The 15877-nt window shown below is 44.1% G+C and overlaps 1 protein-coding gene across 3 annotated transcripts in view; it reads right to left on the minus strand.

The window, feature by feature from the left end:
- The window catches only part of LOC137347240 (transcription factor HIVEP3), a 388796-nt gene extending 373155 nt beyond the window's left edge, over positions 1 to 15641 (minus strand). For all 3 annotated transcript variants that reach the window (XM_068011525.1, XM_068011522.1, XM_068011523.1), the window contains exon 1: positions 15268 to 15641. The gene's annotated coding sequence lies outside the window, so the exon portion shown is untranslated. The remainder of the gene's footprint in view (positions 1 to 15267) is intronic.
- Positions 15642 to 15877: the final 236 nt, after the last annotated feature.

A 15877-nucleotide genomic window follows, 5' to 3' on the forward strand; every position in this document is an offset into this window, starting at 1 on the left:
GCACAGTATTGATACATTATGACTCCAAATCACATGACCCCTGACTGTGTGCAGAAGTCAAGACTGATTTCAAAGAGCAAGAAGTTCACTTCAGTGTCCAGCTCAATACTTATCCTTCAACCAACATCATTAAAGAAAACTGATTATCTGATGATTATCACATTGCCATTTTTTGGGAGCTTGCTGTGCACAAATTGGCTGCTGCCTTTCCTACATTACAGCAGTGACTACACTTCAAAAGTACTTCATTGGCTGTAAAGCACTTTGGAACGTCCTGAAGTCCTAAAAGGTGCTATATGAATGCAAATCTTTCTTTTCCTCTTAAACACAAACAGCAATGGGATATTGACCAGGTGATCTGTTCTTAGTGATGTTGATTGAAGGATAAAAATATTGGCCAGGAGACCGGGGAGGAAATCACCTGCTGTGCTTTGAAGTAATGCCATGGGATCTTTTATCTCCACCCAAGGGCACAGTGGGCCTTGGTTTAACATCTCAACTGAAAGACAGCACCTCTGACAGTGCAGCACTCCCTCAGTACAGCATAGAAGTGCCAGCCTAAGTTATGTGCTCAAGTTTCTGGAGCGGGCCTTGAACCCACCACCCTCTGCCTCAAAGGTGAGAGTGCGATCACTAAGCCAAGGCTGACACCAACAGGTACAAATGAGTGTAGCTTGTTCTGTGCGTGTTCCGCTTAGCTGTACAAGGCTTTGAGCTGCCTAACCAGACATCTGCTCAAAACGACTTGAGTGCTGCATTGTCAGAGGTATTGTCTTTTGAATACGATCTTAAACCAAGACACAAACAAGGCCAACCTGTCCTCATAATTTAACCCTTCTAGCCCCAGCATCATTCTACAATTATTTGCATCAGTGTTTGATGCAGACCCGGTGAATGACGTTTCAAAGTCTGAAGTATTACTGCACCCTGAGCAGTGACACTTGGAAGAACACATCAGCAAGAGCTTCTGATTGTTGTTATCCCACTCCTAATTGAAACAGTATGGAGACACTGGCTTATCAACCACAAAACAAGCCAAGTCCCCCCTTTTTAGAAGGGCAGAACTCATAAATCCAAATCATAAAAAAGGAAGGAACTTAACAAATTAAATAACATTATTTTCCGTCCAATAGTCTCTCTTTAACAAGCAGCAAAGATGAAGAATGATGCAATATGATTGTAGAATGATACCGAGGCTAAAAAGATTAAATTATGAGTTCAGGTTTGTATTCCCTTGAATATGGAAGATTAAGGGGTGATCTAATAAAGGAGTTGATAGAAACTATTTCTTCTGGCGGTGGAATCCAGAAAAAGGGGGCATAACCTTAAAATTAGAGCTAGGCTGTTCAGAAGTGGTATCAGAAAGCACTTCTTCACACAAAGTGCAGTCGAAATCTGGAACTCTCCCCAAAAAACTGTTGAGCCGGGGGTGGGGGGTCAATTGAAAATTTTAAAACTGAGGTCGATAGATTTTTGCTTGGCAAGGATATTAAGAGTTCCAGAAACAAAGCGGGTAGATGGAGTTAAGATACAGATCAGTCATCATCACACTGAATGGTGGAATGGGCTTGAGGGGCTGAATGGCCTACTCCTATTCCTACATTCATGGAAATATATCCCCAATCAAAACAGCGGCAAGTCACTGAGTAAGATTCACTATAATATCACAGAGATGGGTATAATGTCCCAGTTTGACTGGCAGTAGTTTCGTTTCTGTTAAACTTTCAGTCTGTTTGTCTGTAAAATCCTGTGAAGACCCAAAGACATGAAATGGGGCTTATATAACAGCAGTGAAGTATGACTGTGAAATAAAATAATTCATAACAATGTCACACTCCTCACCAGACCACTTCACTGATGGTAATCAATTTAAATATCATAATTAAAGCAGGTAGAACTTAGGATATCACTCACGATGAAGCTGGCTCTAATACTCAAATCAGAACTTGCTGCTGGTTGACTCTGCATGAAATTACGATAGAATTACCGTTTATAACGAGGACACAATTCATCTTGGGCTTTTTAAGCATAAAGATGTTAGTCCTTTCATTTCCAGAGAAACCAGACAGTCATTCTGTACTTTTTGACCTTGAACTATTAGTTGCGACTGAGAGAAAGTGACCACACACATCCCACGCTTGTTTTTCAGTCGTTCTTGTAGTCAGTCAAGCTTGCAGGCTTTTCCCGAGACTGACGTTAGTGAAATGGGTTAGCACGGGAGGCAGCAGCTCCTGGTTTCTGCTTTGAGAGTGGGTGAGAGGCAGAGTTGACTGATCCCTGCTCAACGAAACCTCAAATGGTTCAGTGTGTTAACATCATAGAGGCCGATCGGCCCTTCGCACCTGTGCTGGCTCTTTTTTAGAATTAGAACATTACAGCGCAGTACAGGCCCTTCGGCCCTCGATGTTGCGCCGACCTGTGAAACCATCTGACCTACACTATTCCATTTTCATCCATATGTCTATCCAATGACCACTTAAATGCCCTTAAAGTTGGCGAGTCTACTACTGCTGCAGGCAGGGCGTTCCACGCCCTTACTACTCTCTGAGTAAAGAAACTACCTCTCACATCTGTCCTATATCTATCACCCCTCAACTTGAAGCTATGTCCCCTCGTGTTTGCCATCACCATCCGAGGAAAAAGACGCTCACTATCCACCCTATCTAACCCTCTGATTATCTTATATGTCTCTATTAAGTCACCTCTCCTCCTCCTTCTCTCCAACGAAAACAACCTCAAGTCCCTCAGCCTTTCCTCGTAAGACCTTCCCTCCATACCAGGCAACATCCTAGTAAATCTCCTCTGCACCCTTTCCATAGCTTCCACATCCTTCCTATAATGCGGTGACCAGACTCTTTGGTGCAGCTATCCCAATTAGACCTGCACTTTTCTCCATAGCACTGCAAATTTCTGTCCTTCAAGTATTTATCCACTTCCCTTTTGAAAGTTACTAGTGAATCTGCTTTCACTACCCTTTCAGGCACTGCGTTCCAGACCATAGCAACTCTCTGCATTAAATAATTTCTCATCTCTTCCTCTGGTTCTTTTGCCAGTTACCTTAAATCCCTGTCCTCTGGTTACTGAGGGATACAGATTCATCTCGGGCAGTGGCATTAAGCAGGTAGTATTGTATCAGCTGCCTGTTATGCCCAGTGCCCGATATTTAATTCCACCCACTGTAATGGAACTGAATAACAGACACTGTTTATAACGGACAGCCAATCTGATATCTCCTGATTAATACCATTGCCTGAGACCAATTTCTACCCCTGAAATGGAAACATTTTCTCCTTATTTACTTCATCAAAACCCCTCATAAAAACTTAAGAAACGGGATCAGGAGTAGGCCATTTGGCCCTTCGAGCCTGCTCTACCATTCAACAAAATTATGGCTGAGTTTTTCCCTCAATTGCACCTTCCTGCACTATCCCATATTCCTTAATACCCAAAAATCTCAGTATCAATCTCAGTATTGAATATACTCAACGACTAAGCATCCACAGCTCTCTGGGGTAGAGAATTCCTAAGATTCACAACCCTTTGTCTGAAGAAATTTCTCCTCATCTCATTCCTAAATAGCTGACTCCTTATTCTGAGTACCTTGATCCCATGCTCTAGATTTCACAGCTAGGGGAAACATCCTCCCAGCATCTAACCAGTCAAGCCCCTTAAGAATATATGCTCAAATTAGATCACTTCTCTTTCTTCTAAACTGCAGGGAATATAGGCCTAGTCTACTCAATCTTTCCTCATGATTTTGTACATTTCTATTAAATATACCCTTAACTTTCTCTGCTCATAGGAGAATGAGGCCAGCTTCTCCAGTCTCTCCCTCATCCCTGATGACCGAAGCAATGTAGACAAGGTAGGTGCCCAGAGCTGATTCCTGGCCCGTGCTGAGTCAACTGATCTCAAGTGGGAATGGAAGGGTTCTGCAGTTGGCCTCAATGTACCTGGGTTGAGGGTGGGAGGGGGAGGGAAATATTAAAATCAGCCAAAATTCCCACTCTTGGGTTTTTTTAAATCAATTTAGCTTTTTATTCTTTCAAGGGATGTGGGCCTCGCTGGCAAGGCCAGCACTTGTTGCCTAGAGTCGACCACATTGCTGTGGGTCTGGAGTCACATGTAGGCCAGACCAGGTAAGGACAGCAGATTTCCTTCTCTAAAGGACATTAGTGAACAAGATGGGTTTTTACAACAATCGATGATTGTTTCATGGCACCATTACTGAGACTAGCTTTCAATTCCAGATTTTTATTAATTAATTGAATTTAAATTCCAGCAGCTGCCATGGTGGGATTTTAACCTGTGGCCCCAGGGTATTAACCTGTGCCTCTGGATTACTAGCCCAGCGACCATAAATAAAGTTACGGCACAGAAAGAGGCCATTCAGCCCATCATGTCTGCACCGACTGAAAAAACTAGCCACCCAATCTAATCCCACCTTCCAGCACCTGGTCCGTAGCCTTGCAGGTTACAGCACTTCAGGTGCAGGTCCAGGTATCTTTTAAATAAGTTGAGGGTTCCTGCCTCCAGTGCTGATTCAGGCAGTGAATTCCAGACATCCACCACCCTCTGGGTGAAAAAGTTTTTCCTCATGTCCCCTCTAATCCTTCTACCAATCATTTTAAATCTGTTCCCCCTAGTAATTGACCTCTCCACTAGGGGAAATAGGTCCTTCCTGTCTACTCTACCTAGGCCCCTCATAATTTTGTACACCTCAATTAAGTCACACCTCAGCCTCCTCTGTTCGAAGGAAAACAATCCTAGCCTATCCAATCTTTCCTCATAGCTGCAATTTTCAAGCCCTGGCAACATTCTTGTAAATCTCTTCTCTACTCTCTCCAGAGCAATTATGTCCTTCCTGTAATATGGTGACCAGAACTGTACACAGTAATACTCTAGCTGTGGCCTAACCAGTGTTTTATACAGATCCAGCATTACATCCTGCTTTTGTTTTCTATAGCATGGCCAATAAAGGAAAGCATTCCATAAGCCTTCTTCAACGCTTTATCTATCTGCCCTGTCACCTTCAGGGACCTTTGGACATGCACTCCGAGGTCTCTCATTTCCTCTACCCCTCTCAATATCCTCCTGTTTATTGTGTTTGCCCTCCCCAAATGCATTCCTTCACATTTCTCCGGATTGAATTCCATTTGCCAATTTTCCGCCCACTCAACCAAATCATTGATATCATTCTGACGTCTACAGCTATCCTCTTCACTACAACTACACGGCTAATTTTTGTGTCATCTGCAAATTTCCCAATCATGCCTCCCACATTTAAGTCCAAATAATTAATATATACCACAAACAGCAAGCGACCCAACACTGAGCCCTGTGGAACGCCACTGGAAACCGCTTTCCATTCGCAAAAACATCCGTCGCCCTTTGTCCTTTGTCTCCTGTCATTGAGCCAATTTTGGATCCAACTTGCCACATTCCCCTGAATCCCATGGCTTTTACTTTTCTGACCAGTCTGCCATGTGGGACCTTGTCAAATGCCTTACTAAAATCCATGCAGACAACATCCACTGCACTACCCTCATTAATCTTCAGTACCACTACGCCACTGTTTCCCCTTTTGAAAAGTGTGTGTTCACATATACTGAGGGAGCAAGGAATTTAGCTTGGCAGTGGTGCCACCCACAGTTAAAGTAGGTTGCCAATATTTACTGCCTGGGCTCCACATGCACTTTCCACTCTTCCAATGCTGGTCTACTGTGCATGACCCCTCTCCACATCCCAAGGTAGAATTTTCAGCCATTGCAGTGCTCCAAAACAGTCTACTCAAACCCCACTGCCTTCTTTAGCTGTCCTCATCATCAAAGGCCTCCTCAAAACCTATCTCTCCAACTAGCTCTCACTCAGCTCTCGTAGTGTTCCCCCACATCCCCCAACACCTCACCAAACTTCCTGCCGAGTGATCTTCAATCCTCTGAGAAGTCAATAGTGTTGTAGGTGAAACTGGAGCAAGTGGAAGATTGAAGAATGCCACTTGGGTAGGTTAGCAGAACCCTGCCACACTTATGTAGAACCATATTCCAGCACAGAGACACCACAATCCTCGAATTATAGAATCATACAGCACAGGATGAGGCCATGTGGCCCATCATGCCTATACTGCCTCTTTGAAAGAGATATCCAATTAATCCCACTCCCCTGCTCATTCTCCTTAGCCCTGCAAATTTTTCTTTCCCCAATTTTCTTTTGAAAGTTACCGTTGAATCTGCTTCCACCACCCTTTCAGTGAGAGTGTTAATTTGCCAATTATCTTGAATCTGAGTCCTCTGGTTACTGACCTCTCTGCCACTGGAAACAGTTTCTCCTCAACTAATTCATAATTTTGAACACCTCTCTCTCTGCTCTAAGGAGACCAATTCTCCAGTCTCTCCAGATAACTGAAGTCCCTCATCCTTGATAACATTCGGAAGAGGATGAGAGGGGGAGCAGGGAGTGAAAAATCCAACAAGTAAAAAATTATATTACAATTGCTTATGCCTACCATAATTTGTGTTGGTATTCTTACTGTGCCACTTGTTGTGAGCTGTGTTTCCATTTTGCTTCTCTTTATTACGGGTCTAATTTTAGAAGACGTTACTACAGTTTTTGCGCAAAGTAAATGAATCACAGAGCCCAATGCACAGAGGTAAAATCGTTCAAACCAACACATATATGTTATCATGTACTGGATTTTGTCCGCCACCAGAAGCCATTTTTAAAAGACTGCCAGCCCAGCAAACAGTTCAACACAATGCAGAGTTGATCCCTTCCCCACCTCGGTGGCGCCAACTTCTCCTGGATGGGATGTGAAGGCACATGAGTGCCACACGACAAGCTCAAGATTGGGAACTGACGGTAAGATCGCAGCGAATTACATTTAAATTTATGCAGAGAGGTATTTTAACTATTTAAAGTAGGGTGCCATCGCAGAATGGCAGAGGTGCCACCACAGAGCCTTGCCGCCGGTGGAAAGATTGGAACCGGCAATCCTGGCAGCGGGCTTTGTGGCGGCTGCTGCTGCTCTGATTCTCCGCCACCCCCACCCCATCTCCCCCAACCAAGAAACCCGATGTCAGGCTGAGAACAAAATACAGCCCTAGGTGTGTTGTGTTTGAACTTACCAGAGTTGAACTGGCACCAGTCTCTAAGGTACTACATATCTGCTGACTGCTACCTCCTTCGCCAGTGCAATCTGTACTCGGTACAATGCACATCCCAGACAATCCTGCCAAGATCACAGAGGCATGGACAGCCACTGCCACAATGGTTGGGTTAGTCGAGCGGCCAGCCGGTTCAGAGGGAGTTCCTAAACCACACGCAACTGACCGCACCACCACCACCCCCCTGCCCCACCTCCAACCCCGTCTCTGCAACCCCACCACCACAATTCGACTATTCCTGCTTAGGCTTCCTGTTTACTTAACCAACATCAGTAGGGCTGGCCTGACATCAGTATCGCTTTTAGACAGTGTCTCTGTGCATGTCGAGCCAGATCAGTGTCGGGGCACAACTGTAATTCCTCCCACAGGTGAACACCCAGTTGACACAAGCCACTGGACTCCCAGCTGAAGAATCGCTGCCTGGACACAGTACCAGAAGGGACCTGGTGCCCAAGGAAATGTACTCCAGCAGGAATCAACACCTTCTGAAAAACAGTACAGGAACAAAAGTTCAGGGATGCCTCCTCAACCATAACTGATTGCTGAAAGTCTATTACAGGGTGCTGAACAGGCATGTATACTAACCTAGGTCACAGAGTGCAAGACCAACTTATATTGTACATATATATCATAGTACTGTATCAACATATGCTGTACAAACATATTACAGTATTCCATCCTGACATTTACTATACCAACACATCACAGGACATTACAACATATACTGAACTTATTGCAATGTACTGTCTGTACATACGCTGCAGAGCAAAAACCTGGCATGCACGACTTCGAAATACAACAGGGTACCAATGCAACAAAATATCACAGGGAGCTATGCAAACACATAATGCTGCAACATATCACCACATGGACATACACTGCACTAAAATATCATAATGTATCATATAGATATGTACTGAAGTGACATAATATATATAATGTACCCAAGAATCACAGAGCGGTATACTCTCACACACTGCATTAGCATTATCGCATGCACACTTCTTCAACATGTACCTCACCAATACATCAGAGTATTACATCAACATATAATGTGTAGCAAATCGCAGCGTACAGTAATGACACATCACACTCCACTGACCCAACACAGTGATCAGACATCAGCATTTGCACTGTCCTCAAAATATATAACACACAATCAAAACAACAACCTATGTGATATTCACAGTCCAAGGTAATTATAGTGAGCACAGCGAGGCAGCAGAATAACGTGGGTGAGACAAAGCAAATGAGACAGAACAAATAAGAAACCATTTCCCATAAAACAGCAGATCTGGCAGCACTGCACAATACTGATTATATAAAACACACACATACATACACACACACTGAATTATTGTACAATTGAAAAAATTATCATTCAGACATATGAACTGAGCAAGAGAAAAGCAAAGTTACCAAAAACTAAAAACTACAAAATCACAAATATTGAGTCATCTTGTCTATCATGGGTAGATCAGGAAAAAAATTATTACTGGTGATTATAAATGGAGCTCAACTTACAACCAAAAATGTATTTCTGGGAATCAAAACATAAATCAGCTGCACAATAGTTGGATTCACTCTTAACATATGATTTTTTTTGAAAGTCTTACATCTATGAAACAGTATCCCTGTCAGGTATGACAGCTGGCTCAGTACCATCAAGAGGGATGGCACGGTGGGGAGCAATAGTGGTGAAGGCAAAAGCCTTACAGTGCGAAGGACTTTGAGATATCTGGCACTATTGACTAGAGTTGAGCTTTATCTTTTGTTCCCCTCAGTTTTTTCCCTCCCCCTGCAATACAAATGCTGACTCTTGCCAGGGTACAGCTCCAAGCGGAATAACAGCCAATGGGTTCCTCATCCAAGTGCTCCATCGTTCTTCATGTGCAAGTTCAGGCACTTTGTGTTGGAAGGCTGTTCAGTCACGAGCAACAACACAGCCTGGCCTGATGCTGTCCTCAGTCTAGAGTTGCCAACCCTCCAGGATTGGCCTGGAGTCTGCAAGAATTGAAGGTTAATCTTTCGGATACTGCTGAGAACAAGGGGTAGGTAGCTGGGGAATTTAAATTCAGTTAATTAAAATAAATCTGGAATGAAAAGCTAATATTAATAACAGTGACCATGTAACTACCAGGTTGTGGTAAAAATCCATCTTGTTCACTCATGTCCTTTAGGGAAGGAAATCTGCCGTCCTTACCCAGTCTGGCCTATACGTGACTCCAGACCCACAGCAATGTGTTCACCTCTTAACTGCCCTCTGAAATGGCCGAGTAATCCATTCAGTTGCCAAGGCAGTGATTCACCACTACCACCTCCTCAAGGGTTGTTAGAAATGGGGAATATATGTTGACCTTATCAATGTCACCCGCACCCATGAATGAATTTTTTAAAAAGCACCTGGTAGTAAAATCATGGAGACATTTAAAGAAATTGTTTATTTTCTTCATTTTCTTTGAACACTTCTGTTCATAAGTTATAAAAACATCGATGATGGGGGAAAAAGGTTGTTTTGACAGACAGTCAAGAATCATCCAATCGACTTTCAAACTGAGACGGGAAGGCGGGACAGCGCGGGAATGGAGTTGCTTGGTGACCAATGGCAGGAGCATGGGGGCAGGACAGCTGAAGGCAGGAGGTTAATGATGAACCCTCCAGGATTACACGCAACCAAAGATGCCAACCCTAGTCCTCACCGATGCCCACATATATTCAGTTTTAGGCGACAGGAGCTGGAATACTGGCCAATTTCCAGCCCCCAAGCACAACCCTACTTGTGCAGCTCAGGAATGCGATGGTCCATTGCAGCAAAACCCCACGCACTACCCTGGCTTCAATCAGCTAACTCAGTATGATCAGGGAATCCACCTGGGGCCTACCTGATCTTTTCCAGTTGTTTTGTTTGCCTAGTTGTCACGGTATTGCTGATTTACAGGGGCGATAGAGAGACACGAATAGGGTTAATGAATGTTCAGATTCTTCATGTGAGTATTGTGTGTATCAGCTAAATGTGGGATGCACCCTACCTTCAAGGATTCTGTCTCGAACATGGCACAGAAAAACTTAAAGAAATATATCTTTTAAAACTGTTATTGTACAACCATCCATATCGGAATATAAAACCACACTGTGAGTAAATGCATGCTCTTGATATGGCTCAACGTTGACTGTGCTGAATCACTCCTTTTTACAAAGTTTCCAACCTCAAGAAAGTCTTATGAAGGTGAAGACTCAGCAGAGCAGCGACAGTGTGAGGTAGAGCCACACTGGCCATAGATTCACAGTTGCTTCAGGCTCCCAGAGGCTTGGGGCTGTCATGGACCCTTCATTAATCTGGTCTAACACAAAATATTCCAGCAAAGTAAAACGCATTACAAATACGGGCAAATGTTCAGACGATTACAGTGTCACACTCAAAATTGAGGGGGCAATGAACGTCTCCCTTTCCTACAAGGCACCTTGTTAAGGCCTATGTACAGCTTTGAGCGAGCCAAGGGGTAAATCAACTCCAGTAAGTGCCCAGCGACAGCTGTAACATGCCTCTCAGACGGCAGCTCACTGTCCCTCTTCAAAACCTCTCCCCGAAGGTAAAGTCACAGCGGCTAATTTTCCTGAACCCGCCATTGTGGCAGGGGACTGCTGTTGAGGGAGTGGGGGGTGGGGGGTCTGATGTGGAGCTTGGTATTGGATGGAATGTGGTGGAGGACACATTACTGAATGGAATCTGTCCAATTTTCTGTTTATCAATTGAAATGGACACAAAATTGGTCCAGTTCGCTTAAGCAGCAGCCCATCCGACTTTCCTGCATGCATTATGCACTGGCAATCCAATTGGCCAGGGGCAGGAAGATAGGAATGGGAGCAGACCATTCAGCCTCTCAAGCTTGTTCTGCCATTCAATCAGATCCTGGCTGATCTGTATCTTAACTCCATCGACCAGCCTTGGTCACACAACAAATAACAATCAATCGCAGTTTTGAATAGGAAAATATCTCCCACTATTTCCAAGCCCCATACACCAGGAAAGTTCAATCCCCATTCTGAGTCAGCTGATCTTAGGCAGGACGGGGTATGGCAGCTAAGATTGTTCATAGCTAGATTAGCGAGGGGCAGTGAGGAGGGTGTGTTGAGAAATCGGAAGGCGTCTGATTGCCATCCAGTAACCCTCATCCCTGCTGGCAGCGTGTCCATGTGGACAATCCGGACAGAACAGAACTAGGTTTGGCTTCCATGCCTCCCATCCAAAGGACGAAAAGTCCGCCAGCACTTCAAAGCTTGCACTTCAACAACAAAGGTATCGGGCAATGGCTACAGAGATTCCTGTGGAACAGTACCCAGCAAGGAATCAGTGCTTTGAAGAGAGTGTGGGCAGAAAGTAAAAACTTGAGCAAAACTTGATTATTTCTAAAAAGCAGGAGGAGACAAGAACTGAAGGAAGAATTTTCTTTTCATTATCATTCTCAATAGTACAGAACCGTTAATTCAATCTCAGTTGAAACCCTGGAGAAATCCAGTAGTAATTTACTTTAACACTGTCAGTCCTGATACCTGGCCACTATCCTAATATAGTTTCAGCTCCACGAAGCCAACAGACAAGAAAACAGTCATGGGCCAGGTGCTGGGTACAAATTGCGTTGTGATTCAAGAAGTGTCACTGTACTTTGTCTTCACCTTCACACAATTAAGATGACCCACAAGAATCAAAACATCAAGATGGCCCTTCATTGCTCAACAGGTAAAGTTGAGCCAGTGTGATCTCCTGAACTAGTTTCCATCGACTAAGGGATTCGGAGAGAAATTTCCCAGATTTTGTTTTATCCTGATTTTGATCTGGATTTTCACCTCTCCCAGGAGATCACATGGTTTGGGTGGGGTGGGGAGTGTATATATTGTGACATAGAATGTATCAAAGTTGTGTGGGAGAGGCTGGATGGACGACTGGGTCTTTTCCTGTCCGTCATCGTTCACCTGTTTGTGACTAAGCCAGACAAGGCAGAACATCCCAGGTCTGATTCTTTAGCTGGGATGCAATAAGGGCAACAACTGACCATTGTGTCCTTGCTAGGGAGGAAGACAGAAAAGTTCCAACCAGCCAGTGTTCCCCTCTCGTGTTGGCAGTTCAGCTGCAGAAAAGGCAAGCATGGACCTCAGGCGAAGCCACAAACATGCCAGGCTGTTATTTCTCATTCTCCCTGAATCCCTCCCACTCCCCACCCGCTGATGCTGAGCATATAGGCTCACAGAGGGCTATTTAAATTAGTGTTGGCTATGCCCCCTGTGCAACTGTATCGCATCACAAATGTTGAAGGCTGAAGAGAGGGCCATGAAATCAAAATCTCTCTCTCATGATTTCGAACATTACAAGCCCCGTGTATTATCCAAATTCAAGTCAGTTATGGTGACGTAGAATTACAGAGATCTTAAAGCACAGAAAGAGGCTAAAATTGGCCCAACTGGTCCATGCCACACAACAGACTTGTGAGCAAACTTATTGCTCATGGAATAAAAGGTACAGAGCAATATGGATACGAAATTGGCTGAGTAACAGGAAACAGAGAGTAATGGTGAATGGATGTTTTTCCGACTGGAGGAAGGTTTGTAGTGGAGTTCCCCAAGAGTCGATATCAGGACCCTTCCTGTTCCTGATATCTATTTATGACCTACACATAGGTGTACAGGGCACAATTTCAAAACTTGCAGATGATATGAAACTTGAAAACATTGTGAACTGTGAGGAGGATAGTGTAGAACTTCAAAAGGACATAGACAAGTTGGTGGAACGGGCAGACAAGTGGCAGACGAAATTTAATGCACAGAAGTGTGAAATGATTCATTTTGGTAGGAAGTATGCAGAGAGACAATATAAAATAAAGGCTACAATTCTGAAGGAGGTGAAGCAGAGGGACCTGGGTGTATATGTGCATAAATCATTGAAGGTGGTAGGCCAGGTTGAGAAAGCAGCTAATAGAGCATATAGTATCCTGGGCTTCATTAATAAGGACATAGAATACAAAAGCAAGGAAGTTATGTTAAACTTGTATAGAACACTGGTTCAACCTCAACCGGAGTACTGTGTCCAGTTCTGGGTGCCACACTTTAGGAAAGACACTGGAGAGAGTGCAGAAAAGGTTCTCGAAAATGGTTCCAAGGATGAGGAACTTCAGTTACGTGGATAGAATGGAGAAATTGGGACTGTTTTCTTCAGAGAAGGAAAGATTGAGAAGAGATTTGATTGAGGTACTCAAAATCATGAGGGGCCTGAACAAAGTAGATAGGGAAAAACTGTTCTCATTGGTGGAGAGAACGAGAACAAGAGGGCACAGATTTAATGTAATGGGCAAAAGAAGCAATGGCAACATGAGGAAAAACCTTTTAATGCAGCGAGTGGTTAGGATCTGGAATGCACTGCCTGAGAGTGCGGTGAAGGGAGATTCAATTGAGGCATTCAAGAGGGAATTGGATTGTTATCTGAAAAGGGCTCTGGGGAGAAGGCGGGGAAGTGGCACTAGGTAAAAGGCTTTTTCAAGAGCCAGCGCAGACATGATGGGCCGAATGGCCTCCTTCTGTGCTGTAACAATTCTGTGATTTATACTCCACACAAGCCTTCTCCCACACATTTCATCTAGCCCTATCAGCACAACCTTCCATTCATTTCTGACTTATGTATTTACCTAGCTTCCTCTTAAATGCATCTATACTATTTGCCTCAAATATTCCTTGTGGTAGCAAGTTCCAGATTCTACCCACTTTCTGTGTTAAGAAGTTCCTCCTGAATTCCCTATTGGATTTATTAGTGACTTTTTATACCCCCTAGTTTTAGTCTCCCCACAAATGGAAACAGCTTCTCTACATCTACCTTATTGAAGCCCATCATAATTTTTAAAGCCCTCTATCAGGTCTCCCCTCAACCTTCTAACGACCCGAGTATTGTCAACACATGCTCAAATGTGTACAGTTCATGTTGCACAGACTATATTTTCATTCGAAGATTTGTAATGCAAGAGTCTATTTTCCCGGCACCACAATCTGACCCATTCTGCTGAAGCGCCTGAAATAACTAATAGGGCTTTTGCATAAATACAAATATTACAGATGCAATTTGACTTCTGAATTTTGATTTTTTTTTCTACGTGGAAATGCAGTTGTATAAAATTCCCAAAGCTCAAGTCATATATAGTAATTTTTTTTTACTATTATTTTCATTCTTAAAATAAGGCTGCAGACCTGTGCAATGATGTCACCATCCTCCTATTAAATTAATGATTAATGGCCAACACTGTGTAACGAGTGATGTGTTGCTATGGCACCAACACTACAGCCTGCCACCTTAAGGGTTACGATAAAGCAGCTTTTTATTTCTAACACCCCCACCCACATCTTCAGTCACTGCTCCAAGGTTCACTCAAGGCCTCTGGAATCGTCTTAAGGCACAGGAGTGAGCTCAGCACTCCCAACATAGCGGCAGACCAGTGGCTGCACTCAAACGGGAGGCAACATGAAACCCAGAATGAACCAAACTGACAGCAAAAAAAAAAAACCCAGGCGTCTCTTTCCATTATGTGCCCCCGACCAAATTAGGGTTACAACCTCACCTCGACTCTGGGTTGCGATCCCTCTCCTTGTCCCCTCCCCTCTTCTCTCTCTCTCTTTCTCACTCTCCCTCTGCTGCAGCTGCACAATATTGTAATATCTGCCAGCACCTCCCGCAGGCACCTGCTTTCCGAGAGAAGCAGCATTACTGTAGAGGATATTTGATTTCATTTTTTTTTCCTTGGGACCAGAAGGTGGGGTTAGAGGGAATAATTCACTGACATCAGCTAAGGCGAGGAGCATTGGTGATTGGGGAGGGGAGGAAAGGCAAAGGATTTAAAGATTGCAACATGCAAAAAACAATCATTCAGCTTCCCACCATAGACAGAGGGGAATAAAATGGATTGAGAAAAATAAATGAAGCGCTGGCAAGCCATCGGGAGTTAAGAGCATCATTTTAGGCACAGAAATTTCCACCTATCCATTGCAAAGACACATGCACAAACAACACAAAAGCGCACACACATAGACAGACAGACAGAGACAGAGCCCATGTGTCCCTCCTGCTCACCTGGATAATGCTGTCCTCTGCTCTAACTGACTGATGGATTCTCCCAGAGGTACTGTAATTTAGCACCCCCGCGTCCTGGCATTGACTGAGAAGAAGCCCCATCTGCATGGCCCTGTCAGGAAAACCATCGCAATAGAGCAGAGCTTCTTTCTATGGCTATCAAGCAGCAAATTATCATATTTCATGTGTCGTCGCTCCGGCACTGCTACGAGCTTATTGGCTGGCGCCTGGAGCAGGAAATGTCAATGGTAATACAACATCGATCTTGGCTTTTTCACAATGCAGCCGCGACAGACTGGATTTAAGCAGGCTCGCTGCAGAAGGAGTTCAGCTCTTGACCCCTTCTCTCTCTCTCTCACATACACACAGCTGGCAGAGAGGCTTGTACTGGAGCAGGCGTGTTTCCTGTTCTTTTTTCGCAGCTGAAGCAAAAAAAAGGGGTAGGACGTCACCGGCTTTGCACTCCTTAAGGGTGTCAGGAGATATGTGTCAAAGTTCAGCTCCCTTTTTTTTTCAATAAGCTGTGTGTGTGTGTGGTGTGAAAAAAAAAAGGAGTCACTATGTGGAGAGAATGGGGCATTACCATCTCAATTCTCAGCAATTCAAACAT

Source organism: Heterodontus francisci, chromosome 31 (genome assembly GCF_036365525.1).
Source record: "Heterodontus francisci isolate sHetFra1 chromosome 31, sHetFra1.hap1, whole genome shotgun sequence".
Taxonomy (NCBI): Eukaryota; Metazoa; Chordata; class Chondrichthyes; order Heterodontiformes; family Heterodontidae; genus Heterodontus; species Heterodontus francisci.